At 37.3% G+C, this 11,593-nt stretch overlaps 1 pseudogene; it reads left to right on the top strand.

The window, feature by feature from the left end:
• Positions 1-442: 442 nt before the first annotated feature.
• LOC118703646 lies at positions 443-7,515 on the top strand (annotated as a pseudogene).
• Positions 7,516-11,593: the final 4,078 nt, after the last annotated feature.

Raw genomic sequence — 11,593 nt, 5'->3', positions numbered from 1 at the left:
ATAAATTTACACATAGAATCATGTATTTATCTTTATAGATTCTACCATGACTCATATCAGCCTTTCTCAATTTCATCTATTATGAAATTATCAAAGAATTATGCTCTCTTATTTTAATTGCCCCTGGACTATAATATTCATTACTTTAGATATGTTTCTATCGTGGCTTTTAAGAATTAAGTATTAGAGACAGTTTCTCAAAAGTAAACTGTTCATTCTACATTGTTCATTCATCCACCACTGTTCATTCTACATTGTTGATATCAGACAAAGAAGAAAAGACATTCCATTACTTATCTGTGTAACATTAAAATCCTTGAGATTGGAGTTTGACTCTAATTGTTAGTTCTCCTCAACCTACCTTTTTACTTCACTCTCCAATTTCTCAGTAACTTTGTATGAGCCAACACATGTGTTGGCTTACTTCTGAATGAGCCCAAAGATGGTGCTCTCTAACATCCAGTCACAGAGAAATCAGGTAAGAGAAAATAGTGCCGAGTAATATTTCCAAAGACCGTATTTGTCTGAACTAATTATTTTACGTTACTGTGAGTTAGATTTTATTGCTGCCTTAATAGTCCACCTCTTCTGGGGCTGTTCATCGACGCAGCACTCTCTGCACAGAGAAGGGACACAGGAGAGTCTCACGTGGGTAATTTAGATGGAAGATCACTTGCCAGGCCACTTGTGTTCTCTTTAGAACTAAAAATACTACTGGAGCCCCATAAATGTTAAATAGCACTAAGAATAATAATAAGCAACCTCTTCGTAGTACATGTGCGCCTGAGTGCATACACTTGAATTTTTCCCCAATTACAATTCAAGAACATTACGGTTCCCTTTATGCAGGACCATTACTCAGGCTCTTCTGGAAATGTTTTATTCAGGTTGCACATCTCCACAATCTTTGATTTAGAATTCAGCTCTTTAATAATGAGTGGAAACTGGGGCCTGAAAGAGAAAAACACCATTTTTATAAGTGATGAATGCTACAGGCACACATTGTCTTAATCTGAATAAAAAAGAAAGAAAGAAGAAAAACACACACAAATGAAATGCTAAAACATCTTCCTAAACTGCTTAAATGCTTGAAATTGAAAACAAAGAAAAAGGCAAATTACAATACAATACAACTTTATTTTTAAATATCTGTGGTCACATCTGTGACGTTGCACATAATACATAATAACATCAAAACTGGGCTGAAAGCATGTTAGTGATGTTCTCTAGGCACATGTGCAACCCAAAGTAGGCATGCATTATGAGTATAAGAACAATATAGGAATACCCATTTGTGTGTGTGGAGATGGTTGCTGTTAATTGTTATTGTTGATAATAAAGAAAAAGTCCTGACCTCTATAGGACAGCTATGCTCTACCCATGCCTAGGCTGTAGTTTACTCTCGTTCATACCTGAAGACAGTGGGAGCAACCTTTCAAGAACTGCTGGTGTGATGGGATCTGCTCTGTCTATCCCCAGCTCAGGGAGTTGGGGCAACTCATTGTGAGAGTCCCCTTCTTTTAACCAGGAAGCAGGCCGTTTTGCTTCGCCTCCTTTGTAAACTCAAGTCTCACACTTATGTACTTGGCCATTCTTAGAAGAAATGGAAATAAACAGCCAGTACTGGAGCATCTGAGTACTGTAAGTTCAGAGTGTTTTGAGGGTCCCCCTGAGGCAATGGGGAACTCAGAGCAGAATGACTGAGTGTTAAAAGAGGAGTGGAAGGACTCAACAGGTACAGATGCAAAGTCACAAGCGTCTCAGTGGCAAAATCTGCCAACCCAGCAATGCCTGGCCCAGGAAATAAGGATGCATTTAGATCCACCTACTTTTAAATGACCACCATGACAAGAGCTGTTAAGAACAGCATTAAACAGGTGTGTGCTGTCCGTGATTGCATTTGGATCTCCCAACTTAGTGGTGACAGTAGAACTAATGACTGAGACAGATAAAGTGGCATACTTCCTGCATGGATTAGGATTCTGTACGAAAGCCAAAATAAAGTGCTGCACACCTGCCACGTTTGAGAAAATGTAGTCATAATTCCTAAGATACTTATCTAAACTTTCTGGCCTTAAATTCCCAAATGGATCAACTTGAAAAGATTTCAGATATTAGTTTCTGTAATAACTCAGATATTAAAGAAAATCACAAAAACTTCTGTAGACATATATCAGTTCCAGATATCTCAGTCAGGTCAGATTCAAAATTACTTTTGCTCTGACTCCTGTATGTGTAAGCTGATAAGATTGCTGACATGCATTAATTACTATAAAATGAAACTAAACAATAACACAGAATGAATAAAATACTGGTTTAAAAAAATCCCTTGTTAAAAAATATTCCTTGTTCCAATGCTCTTCACTTTAATTAGTTAAATTTAAAAATATCTACATATACTCTATTTGGCAAGTGAAATAAAATCTTGCAGAATGCTTTGAAATGTCCCCTCAGAATTTTGTTATTTTACAAACACTATCTTCTCCTTTGTTTCTAATATGTAAATAAACATGTAATTGAAAAGCATCTCAGCTCAGCAATTCAAAACATCCTCAGCTCTATACAAGATGTTTTGCTATGCATTATACTGGGTAAAATGATAAATAAGCACTAGCCCATATAATAAAAAACTTATTCTATGAATAGAAATTATAAATTATATAGTTAGAAAAGACAAATATATTGTAATATTTACAGAATTAAATTCTGTAAGAAAAATAGAAAATAACTGACAGAGAGATAATTTTTAGTTTTTATGTTTTCAAAAGTTGAAGGCAGCCCTAGCTGGTTTGTCTCAGTGGATACAGCATTGGCCTGTGGACTGACGGGTCCCAGGTTCGATTCAAGTCAAGGGCACATGCCCGTGGGCTCAAACCCCAGTAGGAGGTGTGCAAGAGGCAGCCGATCAATGATTATCTCTCATCATTAATATTTCTATCTCTCTGTACCTCTCCCTTCCACTCTGAAATCAATAAAAATATATTTTTTAAAAAAGTTGAAGGCATTATTGAGACATGTCTTGGACAAATGAATAAATTTCCACAGAAATAAATGGTAAAGCCTCCTACAGCTCCTGCATTGAGTGTCTAGTAGGAGTAATATTGAAATAGACTTAGAGAATAGTAGGAATAATATTGAAATAGACTTAATACAATTAAGTTATCTTTGTATATAAGTCAGGAGCTCAGTTTTCCTGGAATACAAAGGATGCATAAAGAAAATCCAAAGGGCAATAGGAATAAGATCACAGAAGCCTTTAGCCATATTAATGAGAATGAAATGTGCTCTGTAAGCTGTGGAGAATAACATGAAATTTTTTACTAATTTTTTGACAAGTAATTCATAACGTAACATTGGGAAATATCTATATTCTATACTAATAAAAGGGTAATATGCTAATTAGACTGAATATCTTTCTGGACGTCCTTCCAGAGCAGGTCTTGATTCTGGTCAAGGGCATGTATCTTGGTTGCAGGTTCTTCTCTAGCTCAGGCCCTAGTCAGGGCTTTTGCAGGAGGCAAGCAATAAATGTGTTTCCCTCACATTGATATTTCTCTCTGTCTTTCCCTCTCTCTTGCACTGTCTCTAAAAATCAATGGAAAAATATCGAGTGAGGTTTAAAAATTAATTAATTAATTAAAGAAATTTTTACAAAATGAAATCATATTGAGCATCATGTTACTCGCTTTTTAAATCACACACACACACACAAAAGCAACTGTTCAACCAACCAGCTGGTACCTATGACACACACTGACTACCAGGGGGCAGACACTCAGTGCAAGAGCTGCTGAACTGCCATGACTTGACTGCAGCGGCTCTTAGGTGATGCACCCCAGAACCAGAGAGAAGGAAGCCCGATTCCAGGGTGCATCACCCAAGAACTGCCCTCTCGCAATCTAGGATCCATCAGAGAATGTGGGAGAGCCGGTTTTGACCTGATCCCTGCAGGCCAGGCCAAGGGACCCCATCTGCCAAAGGGACCCTGCTCATTCCACAGACACCACTGGGCAGCCCCGATGCGGCTGGCCAGAGAAGTACCTTGGAGTTGGCTTCAGGGTGTGTCTGGCCCATCTCACCATCTCACCACCTGCTGGTCACCTTCTAATTAATTTCCTTTCACTGTGCAGGAATCTGTGATCTGAGGTACTAATATAGAATAAAAGTCCTTACATAACATACTTCTCTTCATCTTTCCATTAAAGAACTACATAAATTTTATAAATTGACTGTATTCTAACTTATGTAACAATTCTTATATTGCTGAATATTTAGATTGCTTTCTATTATTATTAAACAAGCATAACAAAAACAAATATTTAGTATTTTCTAGATACTTTACATAAAACAAACTAATTACCTCCTCTCTTGGAACTTAACATTTTGGACTTACAATAACATATTTTTGTACCTACATCTATCTTTATCATTGATTTATTTGTATCTTTACAATAAATTCTGAGTGCAAAATTTCAATCCCAAAAGAAGTAAATGTTTTTAAGGGTATTGAGGCATACCCACAGCTGTGTATAAGAATATATTTCTTCCATATCTCTGATAACATGGAGTATTTCCAAGCTTTTTGGTCTTTGTAAAAAATGATGTACATTACACAGTTTTATAATGTATGCTTTTACTTTGCTAGTGATTTTGAACATTTTCATTTTTACTGTTTTGGGTTATTATTTTGCATATATGAAATACCTTTTTATTCCTTTCTTTATAAAGATTTTTAGCTTTTGATGATGTTTTTAAATTACTTATTATTGTCAACGGTTACACAATTTACACACATTTTACTCTAGTATTATAAATTTTTTTTACATTTAACTCCTTAACTAATTTATGCTTTGTAATGTAAGAATCAAATTTGCTTTCCAAGAGGTGAGCCTCCTATCTCCATACCATTAATTAACAAATCCACCATATTCCTCAATTATTTTTTCTCAAGTAATATATTTTTCTAAATAAATATCTTCTCTCTCTAAACTATAAGATACAAACATTTTTAAAATAGTTTTTTAAAACCTTTTTCCCATAAGCTGCCCCAAATACATAAGTAAATGCTGTTTGGTATTAAGAAAGTAGCTTCTCATTTATTACTGATCTAAGAGAATTCTGAAGCTCTCTCTTATTTTATTACTAAAAGTTGATGCTTTTAAAAGCCAATTTTTAATTTTAAAGATTCTACTTTCTTATATCTATAACCTATTTCATTTTCTTATATGAATATACTAGCCAGATCTTTTAATGAGTTGTAACAATAAAAAGACAGTAGCTTCTTACAGGTAAGATTCCTAATTTTATTTTAAATTCCATGTTACTTCATTTATTACTTCTCAATAAAAATTCAAGTGAGTATTTAACAACTAGAATTCTGTGGCTAACCATTGATTACTCTGTGAATTATCTAGTTAAAACACAGAGTCTTAATTGTTATACTTAATAATTGCACTATTTATAATCTAAGTTGTTTACTTTCTGAGGTTCAACACTCAGAGAATTGATTAAAATGGGTAACTCCTCTCTTAGATGGAAGCAATAACCTTCAATGGAATGCTAACTACCTCTGAGAATTGTGTTTAGCTCAGACTCTCATTGCCATAGGCAGAAGTAATTGATTTTAGGCTGGGTGAACTGGTTCTTAATACATATGCCCACAGGGAGAATGTCATTTTAATAAGATGCTTCTATAAGGCACATCCTACTTAAAACAGAAGGTTTTCCCTTTGTCTACATGAGCAAAAACTGAAGGAGCCCTGTTAGCCCTTATGTTCGGAGTAAACAACTATGAAGTAATGCAATACTGAGTCAGCAGTCTGCTAGGTATCTCTTTGCCAATTCAGCTACCTAATTTTATTTTCTTCAGCTATAGCTTTCCTAGGAAAATACATCCATGTTTAACATTCTTTAATAGTGCTAATTACCATACTTAAATCTGCTTGTATCTGTCCTTTGGCAGTTGTTCTCTTGATTTTATGATCTATTATTTTGCTCTGCTACCGCTATGTGACAATTGAAAAAAATATTCAAATAACTGGAAATTGTGGAGGGAAAATAATATAATAAACAACTTCATCTCAGAGATTAAGCAAAAAGTAAAAAAAATAAAAAAATAAATACAAAGTACCTTAAAAATAATCACCGATTAAGCAGTCAAATTCAGATTATTCACAGATTTTTACCCAATGGAATATAAACCTTTAAAATTGCTCAAGACTAGCAACTGAGTTGTGGGGAAAACTGTTTATGTATCTATTTCTACTCACATCTATATACTGTCCTTTAAAATTTTTTAAGTTTTGGCAGAGACAGGTTTGGCTCAATGGATAGAGCATCGGCTTGGGGACTGAAAGGTCCCGGGTTTGGTTCTGGTCAAGGGCATGTACCTTGGTTGCGGGCATATCCCCAATAGGGGGTGTGCAAGAGGCAGCTGGTGGATGACTCTCTCATCGATGTTTCTAGCTCTCTATCTCTCTCCCTTCCTCTCTGTACAAAATCAATAAAATATATTTTAAATAAATAAGTAAATAAATAAATAAATAAATAAATTTTTTTAAGTTTGGCGTATGCTTTCTAACTCACATAATATATTCATTAATATCATATATTATGTTACAATTTTTATGAAAACATAAATATTTATATATTTAGGCCTAAACTACCTAAATAACAATGTTAAAATTATGTAACCTATTTTATAACCCATTGTAGTTATCTAGTTTACAAAACCCCAAATATAGTCTACTTTACAGGCATGTGTAAAATAATCATTTTAAAAAATAGTTACTTTTCAAACCATGGCTGGTATTATATACCATTAAAAATAATTTTAACAAGAAATTTAAAATTTCTCTCAAACTTTTCTGGTGGTAGCCTCGCTTATTTTACTAATACATGATATAGAGATTAAAAAAAATTTAATGTTTAAAACATATTAGGTATGCATTAATTCTAATGTCGGTTGAAAAATAGAGCTAGCACACAAACTCCATGGAATTAGGTGTTGGGCTAAAAGGACATGGCCATCATCCCCAAGGTCAAAACCATCATGAACATAGAGTGCCTGACCCCATGATCTACAAGCCTAACTCTATCTATTTCGTCCTGGAACACATGGTCCCCTGGAACCATTTCCCAGGCTTCAGCCCTAAAATCCATTTGGACCCACTGGACCAGCCTGCCCCATTTCCACCACCCTGAAATGACATGCCCAAATCCTAACGTCTGCAAGAAGCCACCCATCCACGACAGAAAGTCCGTGGGAGGCAGCCCTCAGAGCAGGCCTTTCATAGAGGACCTCATCATGGAATCATCCAAGTTCCCTACAGCCTCGCCCCCTGACCTGAATAACCAACCAAGACTGAAAGTAACTACTGGCCATGTCACCCATTGCTGGCCATTGCAAAGACAGAATGGAGGAAGGCATCTCAGAGGGAGTCAGAGGAGGAAAATAATGTTTCCAGAGAGGAGATGAAGACCCTCATGGGAGTGTCAGAGACAGGAACTCAGTGAAGATCTTACTTTCTTTTATATATAACCTATTTTCGTCACAGGCTATCCAGTGATGAAAACAACATAAAAAGGACCATCACCTTTATAACTTTGGAAAGATGACCTTGAAAGAAGTGATGGAAACGTTATTGCTTCTCTGGAGGAAAACCTGCTCCCTGACTGACCAGACACTCTCATACCTCCTTAAACCTAAGACGTCTAAGTCTCCTCTGCACCTGCAGCAGAAACCAATTACAGTCCACAGACTTCAGCCCATGAGGAGTGCAACTGGAAGCAAAGCCTGTATATATCTATCCCTATGAAATGCTGGTTGTGACCAATAAAGGGTGAACCAAGTTGTCTTTGGTGTGGGTGTGGATCTGATGAGGCTTTAGAGCTAACTGTCAGCAGAGAACTCAAGGTTATTTTTTGTGTCTCCTGAAAAGTTTAACAAGCTGGCTCTCTCTATGGAGGCAAAGCAAACTCAAGAAAAAGACTTCTAATTACACTCTTCATGACTAACCACCAGTGGAGCTGGGATCACTTTCCCCAAAGAATCCTCTTCCCCTGGCAAATTGAGACTGATCATCTCTTGGGGGAGCAGGGAGGTGGAGCACAGATGGGGTTGGCTTCATTCCCCAGGTGGAGGGGGAGCCAAAACAGTCCTATGGTTATGGGACATGGACTTTCATCCCTGTGATGGGGTTGGCTCATTCTCTCATCCCTGGTCCTCACTGCGCAGGACCAACATAGTCAGGATTCCAGCACACAGAGAGTTGATGTCTGTGTTCTCTCCCAGCCCCTCACCCTCACATGAAGGCCCCTAGAAGAGAGTGAGAAGAAATGGCACTGAGTGGTCAGGCCTCTCAGCTCTCTGGAACAATGCTTGGATGAGAGTGGGAAGCAGCCAGGGAGGCAGGGGAAGCTTTGGGACTCTGGGTGCACTCAAGCATACCTTCTGTCCTCAGATTTGGTAGCTTCCCCCGCAACCTAGCCTCCTGATCCTCATAATCTAGCAGGAGCAGGCTCCATCTAGCTCAGGCCCCAGCAGAGAGGCCATTCTTCCCTCTAGCTCATTCTGTTTCCATTTACAACTCCCAAGCCTCCAAGCAGCTTGCTCCAGCCCTGTGGCTTCCCCAGAAGACTTTAGAGTGAAGATGCCACCTATGAAAAACCCCAGCCCACCATCATCCTCCAGGCAAAATCACCTGGAATTTTACTTTCCAGCACCAACCCAGGTCCTTGGCAGAACACACACCTTTAGATTCCCTTGAATGGATCAAGAGGCCAAGCTACAGGACATTTCTGAGTGCCCCAGCTACCAGGTTCTTCCCATACCCGTGCATTCCTATATTGAGTGTACCCCTGCTCTCCTCACCTATCTCTGCCCTACCTTTTTTTTTTCTACAAATACATGTGTATATAATATCAATATATATATAAATTTGGGAGTGGGGGGCTATTCCTGCCCAGACCCTTTCCGTTATGTGTATGATAATGCTGAGGAGGGAGAGTCTGCTTGAAATTCAAGATTGCATTGGGTTTCCCCTCTTATAGACATACACTGAGTGACCAGATTATTATGATCTCTGAACTAATCTGGCCGCTCAGTGTATATCCTATATAATAAAAAGCTAATATGCAAATTGCCCTCTTGACCAGGAGTTGGACCAGCAGGGCGGCTGGCCAACCACCCATGCCCCCTCCCCCTAGCCAGGCTGGCCAGATCCCACCCATGCAGGAATTCATGCACCGGGGCCTCTAACATATGTATACTGAGTGACCAGATTATTATGTGTTCAGAGATCATTATAATCTGGCCACTCAGTGTATATATTTATGTGAATGGTCTACTATTGCCAACATATAAGTAAAAGTAAAAAAGACAAAAAAAGTGGATTTAAAGTGTGTGTGTATGTGTACAGACAAAGAAAAAAATGAGGGGAGGGAAGAGAGGAGAGAGAAAGAGAAGTATCCAAGTACAGTTATACTCAGATAAGGCAAAAATTATAAATGTAGCTTTTTCCTGCCTTCAAACTTGAACTGAACCATTGACTTTTCCTGGGTCTTGAGCTTGCTGGCTTTCACACTGGAATTATACCATCAGCCTTCCTGGTTCTCCACCTTGCTAAATCACCCTGAAGATTTTGGGATTTGTCAGACTCTATAACCATATGTGCCAATTCCTCAATTCTTTATAACAAATCTCTCTTTCTTGCCCCGGCTAGGTGGCCCAGTAAGTTGCAGTGTTGTCCCATACATCAAAACAGGTGCTGGTTCACTCCCCAGTCAGAGCACATACCTAGGTTTGTAGTACCATCCCTAGTTCAGACAACTATAGGAGGCAACTGGTCAATGTTTCTCATATCTTCCTTCCTTCCTTCCTTCCTTCCTTCCTTCCTTCCTTCCTTCCTTCCTTCCTTCCTTCCTTCCTTCCTTCCTTCCTTCCTTCCTCCCTCTTCCTTTCTCTCTCTCTCTCCTCTCTCTCTCTCTCTCTCTCTCTCTCTCTCTCTCTCTCTCTCTCTCTCTCTCTCTCTCTCTCAAGAAACATATCTTGGATGAGGATTAAAGAAAAAATCTCTCTTTCTATAGATAGATAAGAGAGAGAGAAGTAAAGAAATGTTAGAAACACAATATTTATTGTTAAAATAAACCTATCGTGTTTCCCTTCAGTATCTAAGTAATACAATGTTATATAAGAAGACTGAGGACAACAGCTTCAGCCTAACATGAGGACCAGGAGATGAGCTCAGGCTGCACATGTTATCCAGTGATGAAAACAACATAAAAAGAACCATCATCTCCCAGTATCACATGATGACTTCAATAACAGGTACACATTTTCTGTAAATGCTAACTGGGAAAAAAAAATTATGATTGAGGCTCCCAAAAGATGTCAGTCTCATTAATGATTGTATTTTTACTTTTCCTCACCAAATAATTGCTTCTAATCATGGAAGTCCACTTTAATAGAGCTAAAGAGTATGGTGTTAAGGAGATGGCACATTTAGCATTGTGCAGTAACATAAAATCAATGGCAGCTAGTCATACAGGCCTTTTCAATTTTCACTGCACATGGTACACAGCCCTTAGTTCAGTTGATAATCCAATTGTAAACAGTGACTCACTGTTAACAACTATAGGAAACAGGATTAGCAATTTCTAATTTCAAAGTAAACCTATTTCATTTTTGTCCTGCAAATAAAAACAATGTGTTCTGAGATTTAGCTTCTCAGTTTTCAGGGATCCCAGAAACAAACAAACAAAAAAAAGGTTGGAAATAAATTTTTATTGTACTAATGCCATTAATAGAAACCATTGGGCTTATGAATTCCTAATACCTTTTAATAATCTTGTACCAAAAAAGCAAAAATAAAAAAAACACACAAGATGCCAAATAATAAAAGATTGAAGTTTAATTAGATAAAACTTAAAATTTGAAATAAAAAAAGTCAATTGAACCTCTGGAAACAAAATATTGGCAGTATATTCTACTCAATGTAATCAGGAGATAAATAAAAAGTTTAAGCCTTATTAGAAAGCTTTGTTTCCAAACAAAAGTTTTAGATGAGATTTTAGGAATCTGGTTTAACCTAGAACATAGTTAAATTGAATCAATGATTGCTTAATTTTTGTGAATTATTTATTATGCCATCTAAAACCCATTTTTCTGTCTTATCTGCAAATTTACTTAGTAGACATTGTCTAAATCAAACCTATACCTCTACAATGAGTTACAGACTCTTTTCTGCTCCCTATTCTGAAGGACAAGGGATGAATAGCTCCCTATTCAGGCTTTTTTTCTGTTTTTAGAACACTAAAGTGTCACTGTGTTAGGCCACAGGGTCCCAATCAATAATACTCATGTGTGGCCATTTTTAAATGTCCATGCTTGAACCTACACACAGAAATTACTCTAATTGGTTTGGCTGGAAACTATTAATCTATGTTTTTTAAGCTCTCCAGCTATTTAGAATACAGCTATAGTGGGAAATACTGGTCCAGATTAATGGAGGAAGGGATATTGCAAAAGGAAGCCTGAGGATATGTAACTGGGATTTAGAACCATAATATTTATTGTTCAAGTTGATGGCAGAAA

Source organism: Pipistrellus kuhlii, unplaced genomic scaffold (genome assembly GCF_014108245.1).
Source record: "Pipistrellus kuhlii isolate mPipKuh1 unplaced genomic scaffold, mPipKuh1.p scaffold_m20_p_4, whole genome shotgun sequence".
In the NCBI taxonomy this organism is placed as follows: domain Eukaryota; kingdom Metazoa; phylum Chordata; class Mammalia; order Chiroptera; family Vespertilionidae; genus Pipistrellus; species Pipistrellus kuhlii.
Note: the sequence above shows the minus strand (reverse complement) of the source record. Positions and strands in the feature narration are given on the sequence as shown.